Source organism: Helicoverpa zea, chromosome 13 (genome assembly GCF_022581195.2).
Source record: "Helicoverpa zea isolate HzStark_Cry1AcR chromosome 13, ilHelZeax1.1, whole genome shotgun sequence".
Classification (NCBI taxonomy): Eukaryota; Metazoa; Arthropoda; class Insecta; order Lepidoptera; family Noctuidae; genus Helicoverpa; species Helicoverpa zea.
The window spans coordinates 6,480,684-6,500,252 of NC_061464.1; the positions used below are offsets into that span (position 1 = coordinate 6,480,684).

The 19,569-nt window shown below is 33.6% G+C and overlaps 1 protein-coding gene across 2 annotated transcripts in view; it reads right to left on the bottom strand.

Annotated features, from left to right (window-relative positions):
- Positions 1-19,569, bottom strand: part of LOC124635557 (transcription factor Sox-5) — a 282,618-nt gene that overhangs the window by 33,953 nt on the left and 229,096 nt on the right. The window lies entirely within an intron of this gene.

A 19,569-nucleotide genomic window follows, 5' to 3' on the forward strand; every position in this document is an offset into this window, starting at 1 on the left:
ACATACATCAGTATGTAATAATTGAAGTGGTCTACTGGCTCTGTTTCTTACTGTGTTAAATGGAAGTCTTGTTTGTTTAGCTTGTGTACAGATTTCACATTCGTCTATTTGCCTTAATCCATTTATTTTTATTCCATCTGCCACATCTGGTAATATATCTAGTATTTTCTTTCCTGGATGTCCAAGTCTTTGATGCCATTCTAAGGCAGTGCCATTTTCTTTCATTAACAGTGTTTTTTCTTGCATATTATTATCATCCAAATTAATTTTATATAAACCGTTTTCTTTTTTTCCTGTTAATATTAATTCTGACTCCTTATATATTTTTACATTATCTTTGGTAAATATAACCACTCCTTGATTGTTTGTAACTGCATTAACCGATAATAAATTTTGTGATAAGTCAGGAACAAGCAGGGTATTATTAAGAGTACATTTTTTTCCAATGACTTTACCAGTCCCTTTCACCTCTATTGTTTCTTCATTTGCAGTCAAAACAGATGATGGTTTGCATTCAAAAAATTTTAGTATGTCTACATTTTTGGTCATGTGTGCAGTACACCCAGAGTCTACAACAAATTCTTTCAGTTTTGGTTCTTGAATTTCACCGTTTGTAAAAAATGCCTTTTCTATTCTTTTGTTACTTTTTTCTTCATTCTCATTCTTATTCTTATTTTTGAAAAAACAATTTTCTTCTCTGTGATTAATTTTTTTACAGATTGAGCACTGTTTATTTTTAAACTTACAGTCTTTATCTTCATGGTTGTCCCTTTTGCAGATACTACAGGCTCTACAGTCTTTCTTCATGTGCCCTGTTTTGTTACATTTGAAACATTTTATTGCATTAAACTTTTTCTTTGATGTAGATGAAGATGTAGCTTGAAATGCTAGCTGCTTGTCACTTTCTTTTGCTTTCAACATTCGATTTTCTTCAGCCAGAAGTCTGTTTGTTAAATTTTGAAGGGTTTTCTTATCGTCTGCCATGCATTCCCAAGAAGTTATAAAATAGTTTAAATTATTTGGTAAACAGCTTAGTATTTTGGATATGACCATTTCATCATCTATTTTTGTTCCTAGCTGACTTATACGAAATTGTAAATTTTCTATTTCACTTATTAATTGGGAAAGCGATTGACTCTCTTGTTTCTTATATGTGAAAAACTCTTGTAATAATGCATCTTTGTTTCTTTGCTCAGAACCTTCGAATATTTCACATAATTTTACGTACATTTCACGTGCACTGTTACAATTAATTATGTGACCTTTTAGTTTCTTATCAATACTGCTTATGATAATTCTTTGCACCTGAGCATCTTTGATACTGAAGTCACTTTTCTTGTCATCTTCTTTTGTTTGTGCAATTGTTTTTGCAAGATTTGCCGCTTTTAAGTGTATATTGAATTCAAATTTCCACAATAAAAATGTTTCCGCATCTTTTAATTTTTCTATCTGTATTATCTCAGGTTTTTCCATTTTTTAGTTTTTCACCGTTTTTTATTTTCTTCCTTGTTATTACTGTTTTTTAATTTTTTTTCCACTTGTTTTTTATGTTGGGTTTTTCATTACCCAATCCCGGTTTTTAATTTTTTCTTCTCGGGCGTTCTGGGCCCATAACCTATTGTAGGTATTCAAACTTCTGATATTCTTGAAAGCCTTTATTAATAGTTAAAGAAATACAATCACATTTTGTTAGGAATTATAACATTGTTCTCACTGGTTTTTACATCATGACAATTCACACCACAGTCATTCTTTTTCATAGACTAACCACCCTACATTTTTTAAATGTCATAGACTATAAATTCCTAACAGGTTTAATGTTAGAAAGGTTTTTACTTGCTCAAGAATAATCTTACATGGACGATAACTTGAATCAGTGACAATTATTTTCTAATGGCCCTTCCACACTTTCACGATATAAAGCATACTCCAACTTCACATTGCGTCAGTTACTCAAACATTATATTGTTGTTTTTAGTTGACTAATTAAAACAGAACTTAGAACTTGCAGCAATAAAGAGGTTGTTACTACCAAACTAAAATCGCCACAATTTAAATAACCCTTTTTCTACCACACTACACAACGACTAAACATTGTACCGACGTCCGTCGCATAGCTGTTAATTAATACATGTTTAACAACGATGCACATAACCATATTACTTAGAAGACTTACATAAGTGTTACACATAAAACAAGCAATGGATTGTCAAGTATGGGCTGTCTTAGGTCAACGTAGTTTTGACGACTTTACAAATTAACTTCGTGTTGTCATGTTTAATGGCCGCCGGAGCAATTAAAGACTGAGATTAAAAGTAAAACGTTGGATCTCGAGTTTCTTGGTACATTTGTGGCAAAGTATCATTGTTAATTACTTTAGAAGCTGTGTTATATTGCTTTATCTGATGTTGCTGTGTCTTGGATTGTTTAGAATTTAGAAGAATTTCGTAGTTGATAGTAGCTCTTGTTTTCATCAAGATAAGTTTGGAAGGTCGAACAAATATTTTCTTTTAATGAGCTTGATGTACTTTACCTTATAGGTATTCCTAGTACGTGACAATTAAAGGCAAGCTGACGAAATAACTTCCCTGTCACATGAATCATATGTGACACACACCTATTGTTTAACTATTGTGTCTGCTTTGAGGACAGTGAAGTGATTAAAATGATAACGAGTGCATTATAAAAATGTTTCTTACCCATACGAAGTGTCTCTGATTCCCCATTGCCTCTTACCTGTAAACAAACAAATTATACTCATTAACAAATTATTCATATTACTTACAACAGTAGTAGTAGTAGTAGCGCAGTTTAGATTTAAGCTCACATAGGGGTATAGGGACAGACTATGTAGTGTTATAGGTATAAGAATGTGAAATGTGTATTTCAGAACTCAATAGAATCTCTCGGATACTCTCCGATACTTTTACCATTATAAAGATGTCTCAAACATACACTTTCAGTATAAAATATTATTTAAAAAAACTATATAATTGTTATAAAAGGGTCTGAAATTCAGTAGAAATAGCCGCCCACTAATGAGCATAATATTCAGAATATTGTGGCGGCTCAAAGAGTCTTGTTAGGTGCACACATGGCCGTCGAGAAGGTGAGACTCTATTAAATTCTAACGCCCTGGTGCACTTAAAAGGCGGTAGCGGGAGCGGTTTCATAAGCGACAGCGATTTTGATTGTATGTTTTCCTTTTTAAACGGTAGACCTGAAATACTTGTATTTTTTATGTACTGAAACTATTTGTATCTGTAAATAATAAATATTTCATAGATCAAAATAATTGCAACCGATTTTCGGAGTGGTAATTATGCTACATAAGAAAGTTTTCTGAGCGCATTGCCAAGCGAGAACAATACATTTATTTAGGCGGGTTGGTTTGTATTTTAGTTAAGTACATTTCAGTTAGCCTAAACCTATCTTGAATATAGTACAAAAAGTATCATTTTGCTTACGAGGGCTTTTCTTAACCCATGAAATGAATTCAACGTCAAACGATGCTCCTATGTTAAACGCTGTTCTCTCACCCCTTAAGCCACACACATCAGTGTTCGCGCATTAACTCGCAAAGCCTCCACACACGCTCCTGAATGCACAAAGACATATAATAACATAAGGCCGGTCGCAATTAAAAAATTTAAGGCACTTTGTCAACCCGGCCTTTAACTTTCTTTCCCCAATGTAAACCCAACGGTGGGTAGTTTCATAAAGATTTTGTAGTTAGCGCAGTTGCTGTACATTTTGTCTTTTAACATATGAAACGGTTTTAATGATGATGTCATTAATTTAGTTTTTATTTATGTCGTTTAAATGTCAGTGATGATTACTGTGAGCGTAAAGTGCTGTGAGTGACCTAACGTGACTCGTTCGGGGGTGTTGTTGTTTTTGTTTCTATTTTGTGCGTCTATAGTGACTTATTCATGTAAATAAATGACTAAAGGAAAGACAAGTCATTCGTATTACAACATAATTGTTTTGGTGGTGTTTTGGCCTACCTTCAAATGACTAATAAAATGAAACGTGTACAACAAAAAATAAACTCTAATTTATTGCCTATTTCCCTTATTACAATGTGGGGATTAACATTTATTTGTGTTCTTCAATGTTGATTAATGTCAATAATTTAGTGGACGTTCGGGACACATTAATGTTGGCCCTTGGTTAATTTCCCTCAGTTTATCGTGGCCCTGCTGACATCCGAAATGGCGATGACAACCCGTTATACGATGCTTCGAGGACAGATTTGTGCGCAAACCTATTTAGGGTGACATCAAAATCTATGTTCCGGACACTTTTTTTTATTTTACAACAAAAAGGTGTGACACTTCGTGAAATATTCTCCGACTAGTGGATTTATATGACAAGCTTTCTAACAGATATTGTGCTGAAATTAGTTCGTTATGATTTCCCGAACTAATTTTAATCACGGAGCATTTTTACGTGTTGGTCTAGTTCTTCTCCTGTCATAACTACTTTGGAACGATGTTTGGGCGTGTCACTCAGTCACGATAAAAAATGGGTTAAGCTGGTAGCTGAACATAATGAGCCATAAAATATATTGTCGCATTTTTTCGTGAATTTTAAGGATTTCATGTGGGTGGGGCAGGTATTCTTAAAGCTAAATTATGTGTAGCAATAAAAACTAGCACTAAATTACCGTCCAGCTGTCTAGTTAGCACTACGATCCATATTGTCACATCATTAAAATCACGCATCTTGAAGCTCGAATCGAAGATTCATAGTCCTCCATAAAAGTCATGTCAATCGAGACATAGCCGTCAAATATTTAAATGAAAAGAAAAAAAAAACTCTTCGAAATCCAAACATTCTATCAAAGAATGAAAACTGGCTCAGATAAACACAGATTGATAAACAACAACAGAAGTGTCAGTTCGCGGAATCGCTGATGAGAATAAAGCGATAGCATTTCGCAATGGATAGAGCGTTACTCGGAAACGCGTTACGATCCTCACAGCTAGACGGATGCGATGCCTCTCTCTTTATTATTCCAATAACAATCCGTAATGAGTGCTCTGGTCAAACGTAAATAGCAACTTCATACATTTGAATGATGCCAATGTAAACTCTGTTCTATGGACTACTCTGTGCCGTTTAGGGTTATCGCTCGGTTTTATTATTCCTAACGTCTTGAATTGCATGATTATCAAAACCAGATGCGATTTAGCAGAAATAAAATGTTAAAATGAGATCAATTTCGTTTTCGTACTTATTCAAATTATACCTTTACTCGAATATCTCTTATTTTTAAATAAACAAAAAATAACGCTGTTATTTACACATAGCATTCATTGAATTTTCATATTCATAAAAATCATACTACAACCATGATATTTGCAACTGCAAAAACAGTCTTACTAACAAAAATAGTAGATTAACAATTATTTCTCCATTACCCCCAAGTCATTGTTACACATTCGTTTAACCGTGCAACCCTACGTCCACGATCGGCACATCAAAGGCGCACCTCACATTGACTAGTTTACATTGTAACCTCTGCAGGAATGTTTACACTGACATTAGACTACTGACCTCTTATGACACTCGTTGTGTCGACATAGGAAATTGATTGTGTGACACTGCCTTTAGTTTGAAGGTAGTTCGCGTGTTTGTATGAACTTTACGTGTAGGGTGACTAGGTGCAAAAAAATTGACAGATAATCTTCAATAGGTGTGCATTTTTTTTGTCATTTGTTTATAGCATTAAGGCGACGAATTGGTAAACAATAATTCCATAACCGTAAATTATCGAAAATAATTCGGTTGTGAAATAAAAAAAAAATAATTTCACAAAAATAGCTACGTTTGCAAACTAGAACAAACGAAAGAAAACAAGCGGATGCTTTTAATTAAGAACTCTTAGTTTCTAGGTTAGAATGAAGTAGGCGTGTGAACACATACAATATTCATAATAATAAGATGCTTTGATCTGTAACATCGTCAACCGAAACCAAATTATGACAGGGTTCAGCCCCGACAATGTTGACGTTCCAATCTGTCATAGATATTCTTTAAAAAAATAACGCTTAATAAATGTAAGCTCGTGATTTATTCACGATCGATATATTATTTTCAATGCGCTGTCTACAAATGTATTTTGCTACTGTTGTGCCATTAGCCGGCCAAGAGTGAGCAATTTTATTTTTTTTCTACCATTACTAATTGTAGAACATAACTCTAGTTTTAAAACCGGCCAAGTGCGAGTCGGACTCGTGCACGAAGGGTTCCGTAAATTACAGTTAAATCAACCTATCTCAAAAACTATAAGAGATACTTTGATCAAACCAAAAATCGTTGAAAGAGTTAATTAGCATGCATCACCTCTATTTTTTTTAGAATTTTATACCCCGTAGTTATAAAAATAGAGGGGGGGGGACATACTTTTTACGACTTTGAGAGCTGATATCTCAAAAACCGTTCACTTTAAGAAAAATGTTTTTTAGAAAACTTTATATCATTTTAAAAGACCTTTCCATTGATACCCCACACGGGTATGTACATCGAAAAAAAAAATTTCATCCCTCAGTTACATGTATGGGGGGCCCCACCCCCAATTCTTTTTTTTACTATTTAGTGTCATATTTTTGTAGCGGTTCATACAACACATATTCCCATCAAATTTCATCACTGTAGTACTTATAGTTTCCGAGTAAATCGGCTGTGACAGACGGACAGACGGACAGACGGACAGACGGACATGACGAAACTATAAGGGTTCCGTTTTTGCCATTTTGGCTACGGAACCCTAAAAACGACCCGTCATAACTCAGCTGTACAGTTTTTTGTTACCATTTTTTGATTCATAATAAAAAGTCCCGTTAATTCCAATAAATTAATCTAAATGCTTAAAGAGGAAATTTGTTTACCACAGAAAGTTAAAAGAAACGAAAATTAAGAAATCCTAATATAAAACCAGATTTCAATCAGCATTATTGATGTAATCAAAGTGAAAAAAAAAAAACATTTAAAGGCCAGCCAATAAAAACGTTACTACAAAATAGTAACCGTACCGTGTTAAGATTGAGATAACAGTAATACAAGTAGGTAACTAAATACATTTCTTTAATGCTCTGTTCTTACTTTACACGAGCGTCTAATGAATTTTGTCCCGAGAATGGAAAACGTGTGGTTACATAAATAATGAAAAACTTACGTGTTGATTACCGACTGGTAAAAAGTGTTGCAGACATGAAATAATTGTATTTTTTCTTAGCTTTTGAAGGTTAGCAACTATGTGTTTTGTTTTTTTGAAGCATTTTAAAAGTTATAGCTTTTCATATCAATATTTATTTTAATGAGTCATACCAGAATGCGGAGATTACGACTTTTTTTATTATTATTTCTATTTACTTAAGTAAATGAACTTTAAAATCATAAATATATCCATGATAGCAGCCTATTTAACAGGCATCAGTAACCGTAAAAATCAACTAAAAGTCAAAGACTGTCAGTAAGACAGAAATTTATAAAACATAAAAAAAGGAATGTGCCAATATCAATGTAAGTAATTTACCACGTGTGTTGACTCACAGGTCAGACCTACGTATTTTTAAAAAGCTATATTTTAAATAAAAACAAATAGAAAACTGGATAATAATATAATGTTTAGTCACAATAGAGGGAGCGCTCGTAAATCCGTCTAGCGGGCACGAATTAAAATCTATTCGAGTGTAGAAAATAGGAGTAAATGACGCGTAGACGGACAAATGTCGTATTATTTTGACGGGAGCGAACACGCTGCATTATAAAAAAATATTTTGAGGTAAACTGGAGAATATTGCTCTATTTTATAATAACAATCGTAAATCTAATAAGCTGGGATTCAATTTAGCAACAGCAAATCAATTAGACTTCTGCCCACAAGGTCGTTTTGGCGGCCACAATGTAAATTTTATTTATAAAAATATATCCAAGTGAGAACCGGTTAATTTTGTTGATTGAAAATAGAATAATAGTTATTTAACTATTTGTTTTTCTTTTATAATAAAAATACTATTGTGATGTCTTAACTATCACGGTCTTGAAGATAAAAATCACATCAAATTGATCTGTCTAACTTATTTAAAAATATTTTTAACAAAATAAAGAAAAATATTACAGGAAATGGCCAACCATTATACTAAACAACATTGTGAAATATTTATTTTTATTGTAGTTCTACAAATTAATGCATCCATGTTATATATTTCTAGCTGGCAATCTAAATATCATCCACATGGAAATAACTAAGGCATAATACCGCAGTGACCTTTACTTGGTATCATAAAAATATATTGTTACACGTTTTTGCTTTCTCCAAGATTTTTAATCTGTAAGATTAAGTAACTATCGTTAAAATATCTGTTCGGAATCCGAGATGTGCAATAAAAAAGATTTATTTTCATTCCTTCTGTAAACAATGCCAGATTTAGGCCGCGTTTTTTTATCCTCGTAAAACTGTGAACGACGTCACATTACTGCAAAATTATAATATTTTAGCCATAATTTTGTGGGCTTTATTTCAACGATTTAGTGCTGACGATAGGTTAACGACTTCACAGGTCGACCACTCTGAAGATTGATACCCTAATTTATTGCACATTAAATTCTAGCACTCAACACTGCAAGTATGCGAAAGGTTTTTCTTTCCATAAAAAATACAATTTATTATGTCAGCTCACTGTAATAATAATTACGGAACTTGAAGATCTATTTCTGGGTGGATAAAGGATAATCCGAAACACGACGAATTTTACAGAACGTTGCATTCCCATACGCCATCGACCACCAACAATGGAGGGCAATTAATAAAAACAGCTTTTTAAAAAAGGAACCGGGACGAAACGCGCGACTCCCGCGCACCTTACGTTAGTCTAGGGCTGCCAGACATTATGCCATTCAAATTTCGAATGCTCCCCAATTGAAGTAGTCAGGCAATTAATAATATTACAGATAATTCAGTATTTTTTTTAGATAATTTGATTAAAAATCAACGTCGTATATATTTTTATCTAATAAATATAGAATTTCTATATTTTTATTTTCAAGTATAGCAGCAAAGTAAGCAGCCCTAAAAATAACGCATCACGAAATATACGCTCATCCGCGCACTTCGCACGAGATCACGTTCCGCGCATTATTTTGATGAATTCCAATTTCGAACGCACCTTCGCCATTTTGTTTTCTTTTCTTTACGCTCTTTTGTTGTAGGGAAATCGTTAAAAGGGCATTATATTTAGTAGTATAATATGTTGACTTTGGAAATGTTATAATGTAATCACGATTTTTAAAATATTCTTGGATTTTGTTACTTTATTCATCATTGCGATAGTTTAGGCTAAAGTTAGTCGGGGAATTACTATTTCTTTAAAGCACTAAAGGTATAAAACGGAAAAAATGAACTTATAGCTCATAGTACCTACTATTAGTAGCATGTATTTAAAATACAAAAATTGTTGGTAAACGTAAACATGACACACTCAAGGCAAAAAATCCGCATTTCATAACATTATCCTTCACTAACTTTACTACAAACTCAACAGCCATCAACATACTCAGATAAGTGGAAACAATAAAAACGAAAACAAAGCAATTAAAAATTCATCAAGTACACAATTGAGAGAGACATTAATGTAATAAACAACAGTTTATTACTACTATTAATCACACAGTTAAAATCTCGTGTCAGTTTTGTAGGTGCCTATTGTGCGGTGAGCCTTTCAAGCAGTGTGACAACCCGTAATAAATCGCGAGTGTTGCCATCAGTATAATAATGTTACAAGAATTACAAGCCCGTCTTTTCAACTTTCAACCAATTATTAACAACTTACCTGGTTTTTGTTTTTAAATACGCGGGTTATACTTTTGATGTGATTTAAAGTTTTTTTTTTACTTGTGTCAAAAGTTTTAATTTTGGAATTTGGTGTAAGATTTCTCAGAATGAGTAGATAGTAGGTATAATAATTTAATCTATAAATTTTTCTATCGACATAAAACAACCGACCTCCATTTTAAAGGGAAAACTATAAAAATAGATCGATTCTGAAAACTTTTGTTCATTATCAGTATACTACGAAAACGCTTCTTCATAATTTCCATAAAACCCTCACCTAATTAGCACGATACGGCCAACTGTCACAAAATAGAAAATATAAAAAATAAATGTAAAGCTTCTGTTTCCTTTCAAAAACAAAATGCAGAAGATTTTTTTTTGTGTTGAAAGAGAAAAAAAAAATAAGAAAGAAAAATGGAAAGTCCGATTCATCCAGGCGCTCGTTGCTCGGCGGTGCTCTATTCAGAAACAACTTATTAAATAAATTAACCGCAAGTTGGTGGAAAAGGAAAACTAAGGGGGCGCACGTAGTTCTAGACGGAGCGGTAGCGTTTATGTAAATGTATCTAGTACCTATAGGTAGCTTTTCTTTTAAAAGAGTTTCAAGACGCATAAAAAACTTGATACCTAATTTAATTTGCGATGGTGTCTTTTTTTTTCACTTAAAAACTTTATAAAATAGCTATCAAATAAAACCTTTTAAGAACACAGCACATGCTAAGGATTTCAAAATCTAGGTACATTGACAAATTCCGCACATATCGATACTCTTACCAAAAATATATGAGTAATTTTATTTATATGAATATTTTATTTATTTAAAAAATATTTTTATAATTCGCTACCGCTAATCAATGAAAACAGAGGTTTAATACTAGCTCCCTCAGAACAAAACTGTTAATTCCTTAAAACCAGCGTCATTCTGTTCCGCATTCAATGCGGACTGTAGTCTGTGAAGAAAAGCCGCAAAAATAATTGAAAACCGACTGAAATGACTACGGTCTAGTGAAGCAGAATGATCGACATTATCCTTGATATCGAAGTATAAAAGGTGATAGTAGTATTTTTCGGAAATTCGATTAATGTTTTAACGTCAAACGTAATCCTTCTTGGGAGGTACAAATGTACTATTTTAAAATAGCATCAGTATATTGTTTTACAAATGTTCCTATAAATGCATTCAAAACAAGACAGTCACTGAACCCGATTCTATAGAATAGAACGACCAGCATAATACTAAATCCAACCCGCTTTTCTTTACATGCACACAATTTTCTTTAGAGCACATTTATCGATAAAGTACACAAGGATGTTCGCATCCCTACGTCGCCCCGGGAACGCGGCCCAGATTCCCAACTTTTCATCACTCTCCTTGCCTTCCCGGCGCATTGTGTCCGTGGGAACTTTATTGCCCCCATAGAAAACCGTGAATACCGACCAAGAAAAGCATTTGTGTACTGAATACATACAAAGAAGCATGTTTCAGTTGATTCCGTACCTGTTTCAGACGTCTTTTCATTTCGGTATTTTCCGATTGGGGCAGCTCTATTGGCTGCGTCTTGTTTTGTATCGGTAAATGAGTTTCGGAGTAGAAAGGTTAATTTACTTTTCAGTACGTTTTTGTTTGAGAACGTAGGAGGTCCTATTTTGTGAGCTCTTGAATATTGTATGGGGCTTGATTGTGGATTTTGTGTGAGTATTTTTGTTTGAAAGCTTTTACTTTTCATGGCGTAAAATAAACCTAATTACGATCAATACTTACCTATTATTGAACGAACAATTACCTAAAGAAGAATTTAATTTCCTACATTCGTGATAAATTCTACGACTATCAAACACAAAAATGAATCTAAATAATATTACAATTCCAGATTCAAAAACCCAAAACCGTTCACACGAACAATGAAAAAGAAAAAAGAGAAACGAAAAAATGGAATTCATAATAGCATTTATTTGAAAACGACATCCAGTTTTCTTCACAAACTTTGCCTTCTTCGAGTAACTAAGCGTGTGCTACTTAATTACGAAACAATCCTTTTGAAAACCGTACATTTTCTCTGACTTCGCAAAAAAGGATAGATAATTTTCTTTGCTAATAATAATTTTCTCCACAATGAAGGTTGAATTCGGGAACTTTTGATGATAGAAGTAAGAAGATGGTTGAATGGTTTGAATTAAATTTCTATGATATGGATTTCTGAATGGGTCATGTAGGTGGCGATTTTTTTTATTAGAAACAGATAATTCTACTATATCCTACTAATATTATTCTACTTATATCATAAATGTGAAAGTTTGTGAGAATGTATGGATGTATGTTTGTTATTCTTTCACAGAATAACGGCTGGGTCGATTTGGTTAAAATTTGGTTTGTAGATAGGTGATAGCCAGGATTAACACATAGGCATATACTTTTTATCAATACACCACGCGGGCGAAGTCGCGAGCGGAAGCTAGTAATAGATATATCGATTCACACCAATGTTTAAATGTAAATAAATATTAGCTGTGACTACTTTCTTTATTCTTCAATGCAAAAACTACACAACACTATTAGACTATATTATTAATACTATATCTACTACTATACAGGCTAATGATCCTTCCTCTACAAAAGTACTGCAACTAAGAAGCTAGATCATTTCCATATCTTTTTATAAGTTGCAGATAAAACCGACCATCCACTGCGAACGAGCACTAAAAATCAACAATACAGCTTTTTCTTATCAAGAACCTAAGCTACAGAGTTATTAAAATGTATGTAAAGAAAATTTACCGAATTGATGAGTAGTTACAGATTAATATTACGGCCCTTCCAGTTATTCGTACAGAGGTGAAATCGTGCTACTGTGAATGTACACTATCTAGTTATAAACATCATTGTAAATAATGTTATAGCATTTAATATGTATGCAAATGTAATCGGTACTTGGTATATTGTCTTAGAAAGCTAAATACAGTACTACTGATGAGATTTAAATGAGGCAGCCGATAATGTGTATTCGTGGTACCCTGAATTTCCTAGTTGTCTCTGAATATAGGTACGTTTGAGTATTTACCGCTTATTACAACGGTTTATGTTGCGTATATGGTAATTTTCGCGTCTGTTTCGGTCATTAGATTTCTGGAATACCAAAATCCCTATTTGTCGCTACGATAATAACTGCTTCTCTTAATAAGAAAATATGTATCTAATAGGCTCAAAAGAACGTTGCGTTGGTCGAACCAAATTGCATTTTAGGCCAAAAGAATAAACACTCAGTTCTTTTTCGTAAGTTTCGCAACATTTAAAATCTCTAACGATTATATAAATTATAGCTAAACCAACACTATGTACAACAAACAATGTATTAATGGTTTCCCCCAGATTTTTACTGCTAACACTGTCCGATATAAAACGGCTTATGAAAAACCAAACATCGTAAATGACTGGGCTGAAACGACGCCAGTAAATTTCTTGCAAACCATAAACTTCTATTTATACCTACGTTCATCCATTGTTTTCTCAATGACGACTAGCGAATCAAATTATTGGCTCACCAACGTTAAGCAAAAACCAACCTTAAGCTGTTATCCTTAAGGCATGAAATTGCGTGAAAAATTTTACACAGCTGCGCAGAAGTGGGGATAACAATTGTCTATTGTGTTGGCTATCTCTTTTGCGCATCGCGGCGGCGACTTTGTGAGAGCAGGACAGGTGTATAGTTCTGTTGCTTTCTCCCACAATGCTCTGTGGAAATGGGCACGCCTTTGTCTGAAGGATTTTCTTCTATTCGTCGGTTTACACGAGTTTAGTGATGTGTTGTGAAATGTTGTGCGCATGCCTATTTGGTTATGATATCATTGTGGATTAGGTGTTCCGGTGAGCGATTGTGGGCGGGTAACAATGGTATATAGGACATGACATTATAGATTAGTAGGCAAATATGCGGTATTAGTGTTCTATGTAAGTAGCAGAAAGGTAAGTCCTACAAAGGAACTGAAATATGATGATTGATATGATATGATAGGGTGTGAAAATAGAAGTAGGTACGTCCGTAACGTAGTGAAGTTATGGTCTGAAGTTACTTGAAATATACCTCCAATCCAATATTACATTATTAAGGAAATTAATAAACAAGATTTATTCATTTAATTCCTATAAATCTGCACACGTTACTTTCATAAATACTATAAGGAAAATATTTTAAATATAAAACCACGAATGGAACCTATTCAGTTCGAAAATAGACACTACGTTTTATGTTACGATGAGGTACCTATTTATCTTTAAACGGTAATCGTAAAACGTTGCCATTTTCATATTGGTTATTAAAATTTTCCGTAACCGGATTGGATCGGGTTCGCTTCAATATATTCCTTCATTTACAAATTGTAACTGTTGCCTCCCAGAGGATTATGGGTAAAGATACGATTTGGCTTTTCTGCGTTACTTATTCTACGACAATATTTGGTGGAGATTTTTATTTAAAAAATAAATATATAAGAAGCATTTTGTTATAAATTATTTACTAGGTACAGATTACAAGAATACCTATAAGTAATCGTAGGTAGGATATTTTTAACGGAAATGACAAACAGAAAATTGTCTCTCTTGGCGTTCTAATTATGATACGCATTGTACGATAAAAACTATGCCCATGAGAAATTCTTGATAACGATACTGCAAAAACTATCATAAGTAGAGTAAAGATCGTCAAAAATGCACTTGTTTTTATATTATTGACAAACCGCTGCAATAAATCGATTAAAACCACAAAGTACATTCAGTAATTTTAGCCTAGCGTTAAGCAAGCTCTAAGCTATTAAAATTCTACTTAAGATAACTTAAGTCGTGTTTCTAATTTCTGTGGAACATGTAAGCGGTTAAAATACTTAAATACTGTAAGTGATGTATGGTGCAGTTCATAGGAACAAATAGGGGTGATGGCGGATGCCAATCATAAATCGTTTCTCTATGACTAATCGTTCTGTCAGTAAACTAATCGATAAACTGTAAATCGAGTTTCTAGATGACGTTCGATGTTACGAAATTTAAATACTGGCTGGTGAAGAGCAGCTCAAAATAAGTAAGACTATTTATAAAAAAAAAATACGGACAGATTTCGAAAATGGAACAAATATAATATTTATTCTGTCCATAACGCTGACAGGATTACGTATAATTGTGACTTTTATTTTTAACTTTTGAATGCCATCAATATTATATCAAAAGGAATTTAATCTAGCTTTCGTCAATTTAAAATATTTCCGTGAAAACAAACCAGTTTACTATGTTCACAGATGAAATAAACGAGCATTTCGCCTCGCCTGTCGCCTTGGTTAAAGGCTCACCACTAACCACGCTAAAGAGCGAGTTACCACCAACTTTTAATATTATCTTTTTCAAGTTTTTAATCAAAAACGTTGTCAACACATGTCTGTCCGTCACTCCTGTAGTTTTCTTTCAAAAACTAATTGGTCTGACACGGTTAACCCCTCGAATGTCAGAGGATATATATATTTTTTTAATTTGAAATATTTTTTTAAAGAGCAACTTGTTGACTCGCTTTACGGGGTCGCAGTAGACGGTTAATGGAAAATGACACCTTTTAAAAATGTTTCTGTTTTAGTTTTTGATGTACATATTTGAAATATTTTCAAATTGAAGCGTTTGATTCAATATAGCGACCGCTGCGGTGTTAGACGTTATAGTAGCAAAGTATTTTAGTAATAAAATAGGTAGTTTGTTTTTGGTATTCTTTGTTGATTTTGGTTCATGTCGCGATTGAAGGAGGACCAATACTGGCTAGTATTGGTCAATATTAATATCTCCACTATATCTGTATTTTTTTTTTGCAGAAATATGTAAATCTATAATACATTTACGGAATAAGTAAAGTAGGCAAGGAATATATAATTATTATACATTATGGTACTTACAGATACAAATACTTAGAAGTACGTAGCTCTCGCATACTTATGGATAGGTAGCAACAGCCTTTTATCATCGCATCCCCAACCCTCGCAACACAAGCAGCGGACACACAAAGATGGCCACCCTACTAATTTATTTGTTTTTAATTTTTAAAAACAGAACGAGGAAGCGGACCAATGAGACGCGTCCTCTGACTGATTGTCAATTAGCAACATGAAACGGGCTTTTTGCGAATTAAGCGGTCGTTTGTGTTCATTTTTTGTCCGGCAGTCGGCGCGAGCTAGCGTTTGATGCGTTTTTCCGTTTATACGTTTCATTTTCATATTTCCGTTTGTCTGGCCCTTTGGAAGGGCACAATATAGGGTGTCTGTACACATATGCCGATGCATTTCATTTATTTCGGTGATATTTTAATTCGGGTGAGTGCTTGCAGACTTTTTAATGCAAATGGGCAAAGGTTGTTTAGGGGTTTGTGTCGCTAGTTTAGGTTTAGATTTATTGTTTATTATAATTTATATAAATATTTTCCAATAATTTGAGAAAAGTTGCAACCGAAATTATCATTGTTATCATTTATCTATTTCCGTTTAGTGCTGAAATTAGCCCAATGCAAAATTGGGATAAGGGCAGAAAAAATGTGACTGTTTGTAAAAGAAGAAGTTCAATTATTATGTAAGTAGGTACCAGCATGATTTTGAAATATATTTCTTTTTTAAAGAAAATCAAGAAAAATACTTACGTAGATAATCGCGATGGACAAAATCCTTGAACCGGCAAAATTAAGCACTTCTTTGTGTCAACTGGAATTCACTGACTCGGCAAGATATCTATTCTTGTGCATAGATATTTGCTTACATAACAATAACACTAAGTAATGAGGAAAACATAATGTTTATTCAAGTTTTTTTAATTGTAAAATTAACCGCGAATGCTTTAGCATAAGTGCTCGCACCTTAAGGTAATACTGCAGACTGAACTAATTTAATTAATAATTACATAAAAGGAAATGAATGAATACCCAATTGCATGTATGAATCGACCTACGATGATACCTAACAAGGTACATAATGTGCGTAAGCCCATTGGATAAATTAAGCGGAATTCGTGTAAAACCACACGTATTTCATTTCTTACTTAGCTAACAAGACCACAATACATATTTTATTTGCCATATTTTGTTTCTGACGTAATACTTTCAGGGTTAACTTAATGTTTTAGAGAGATCCATTCGTCAACATTAACATCAATGGAGTATCAAACAAAACAGTCTGGTTCTAAAGACAAAAAGTAAAAAAAAAGTCTATGAATCGAACGCGCCGTATCGAACGCTATACCGAATGCACCGAGCACAGTCAACAAAGGGACGTTCTGAAAAAAACGCGCGAATACGAACGCGGCCCGCCATTAGCCGCTCCCATTTGCACTGCTATAGACGGGCCTCTTCAATCTATACCGTCAACAATGTAGGGCTGCTACAAATGTCAGGCAACCTAGGTATCTATCGACCTATTTGTCCTAGAAGCTACCAATACCAGGATCAAACATTTGCGTAATCTGCCACAGATGGCTTAGTTAGATGAACGTTGTAGTGGCATTTTAGTGTCTAAAACAACCTCCATATTGTTCTTAAAAGATAACAAAAAATATTACATTTACCTACTGACAACGAAAGTGAAAAAAATAATCTTCCATTAGCAACATCACAAAACAATTTCCCCTCCCATTTCTACCAAAAAACATTTATTCATCTGGCAACCCTACACGATGTGATCGAGTGTTGTTCGAGTTTTTATCGCTGATTCATTAGTATGAGAGTGTCTTTGTTGCCGAGTGCACGGCCAGCCGGCACAATATGCATTCAACATGAAAATTGATTCGAAATGAAAGGATACATGCTATTGTATACATTGCTAATTGAAAATGAATGTAGCCCTGTAATTAGGGTATGTAATGATGAAATGTAATCTATGTATTGTTGTTGTTTTATGAGCTTTATGAATCTGCTTGTTGTATTTGTTGAAATTAATGCTGAACAAAACACTTGTGTATTCGGTATTGCAAATTCAGGAATCATTTGTGAAATACGATGATGCGATGTTATTAATAAAAGTCTCATTATAAAGCTTAGGTACTACAATATTTCAAAACAAAAATAAACCCAACAATGCTTCCTGACAGCCTCTTCTAAACAACAAAGTATTTTACAAAGTCACGGACCCGGGACAAACCTAATTTGTAAAAAGGGTAAACAAAAAAGTTGGACGTTGAGGGAGGAATTACAATGCAAAAGAAGTCTCTGCATCGGCTCTTTTTAGATCAATAAGTACCAGTTTTTGAGTTTAGATTTTAAACTTTTCCGTTTCTTTGTTACTTATATTATATTCTACTTATTATCACTTTCTCTTAAAATATTCTAGCGTATTACATTATCTTACATTGTCTTCATTTTAAATTGCCAGACCTTAGGTCATTGACACGAGATTTTCCGCTATCTTCCCATTAAACAGCAAAGGTCCAAAATACCACATTCCACCATCTACATAAACTTTACTACGCAGAGACAAAACTCCATCATTTCACACAAATTCCGCAATTCCTTAACAATTATCAATAGCATTGTACAAAACTTATTTTATGACGAACAGTTCGATTCCTTTAAGTAAAATGGTCATTTAAACGACACCGTCGCTGTCAGCTCCATAAACGTGCATGAAATGGAACAATAACAACCATTTTACGAACTAAACGTAAAGTTCCAAAACGGGAATAAACCTTCATTCCTAAGCCCTTTTGAATTCGTGACCTAGCATGCAAAACAGATGTCTGGACTCAGATAAAGCGTTCGAAAACAAAGTATTACCATTCGTTTGTAAGTGGGGTGGTGAGGTCAAACAGACCTGTCCCTCTATTTTAGTATTCTTGCTATTCTAATTAGTAAAGTGTTATTAGCTTAGCTCTGCCTTATATTATTCCGTAGATAGCCTGTAAGTAATCTTATTGTTTGTTCAAGTTATTTCGTTTTAGTTCCCGTTAAATTGACCAAATGATTTATAGAGCGCATTACAAATTAATTTTGCAAAAATACACCGCGTTTTTTACTTGAAGAAATACCAATTAAATTTTAACTAGTAGTCGCGTATTAAGCTTAATAGCAAACCAATTATTATGTTTGATTACATACTTTTTAGACGTTTGATAAATTAGTACTAGTTTGTAGATACACCTATTACAAAAACCAGGTATGACTTAAATCACAATTACTCGCCACGGACTTTTTTCGTAACACTTAAGTCGGATTAATCAAATGAACAAAAAATCCATTACCTAAGATACGTATGATAACCTTCACCAGACTAGATGTGACACAAAGAGAGAATGGTATACAAGGATGTTCAAATTAAAAATCCCTTCTGGAAGGAACCAGAAGAAATCGTAATAATCCTGAACCCATTTGTCATCCGCGATGTTAATCCTACCAACTAGCAGCTGCAAACGAGGTCATCTATGTAGAATTTGCTATATTTTTAATATGAAACCAAATAGTATTGAAGACAAGACAAAATATTGGTAACACCAATTTTTCTACTAAGTAGATCAAACGCGTCAACTCTAAGATCAATTTTTAATTCGTAAGCTAAAACTAATTTGATATGTCTGTGATTGTTATTAATAACCTTCACAATTATTGGGTCATCTAAAATCATAAGTGTGTAGAAATGTAGCGAATTCTTTGGGCCTGATTCATTCTTCAACAAGATTATTATTTACTCTTTCGTAGTATCGCCTTCTTATAGGCCTCCTTAATTTATCA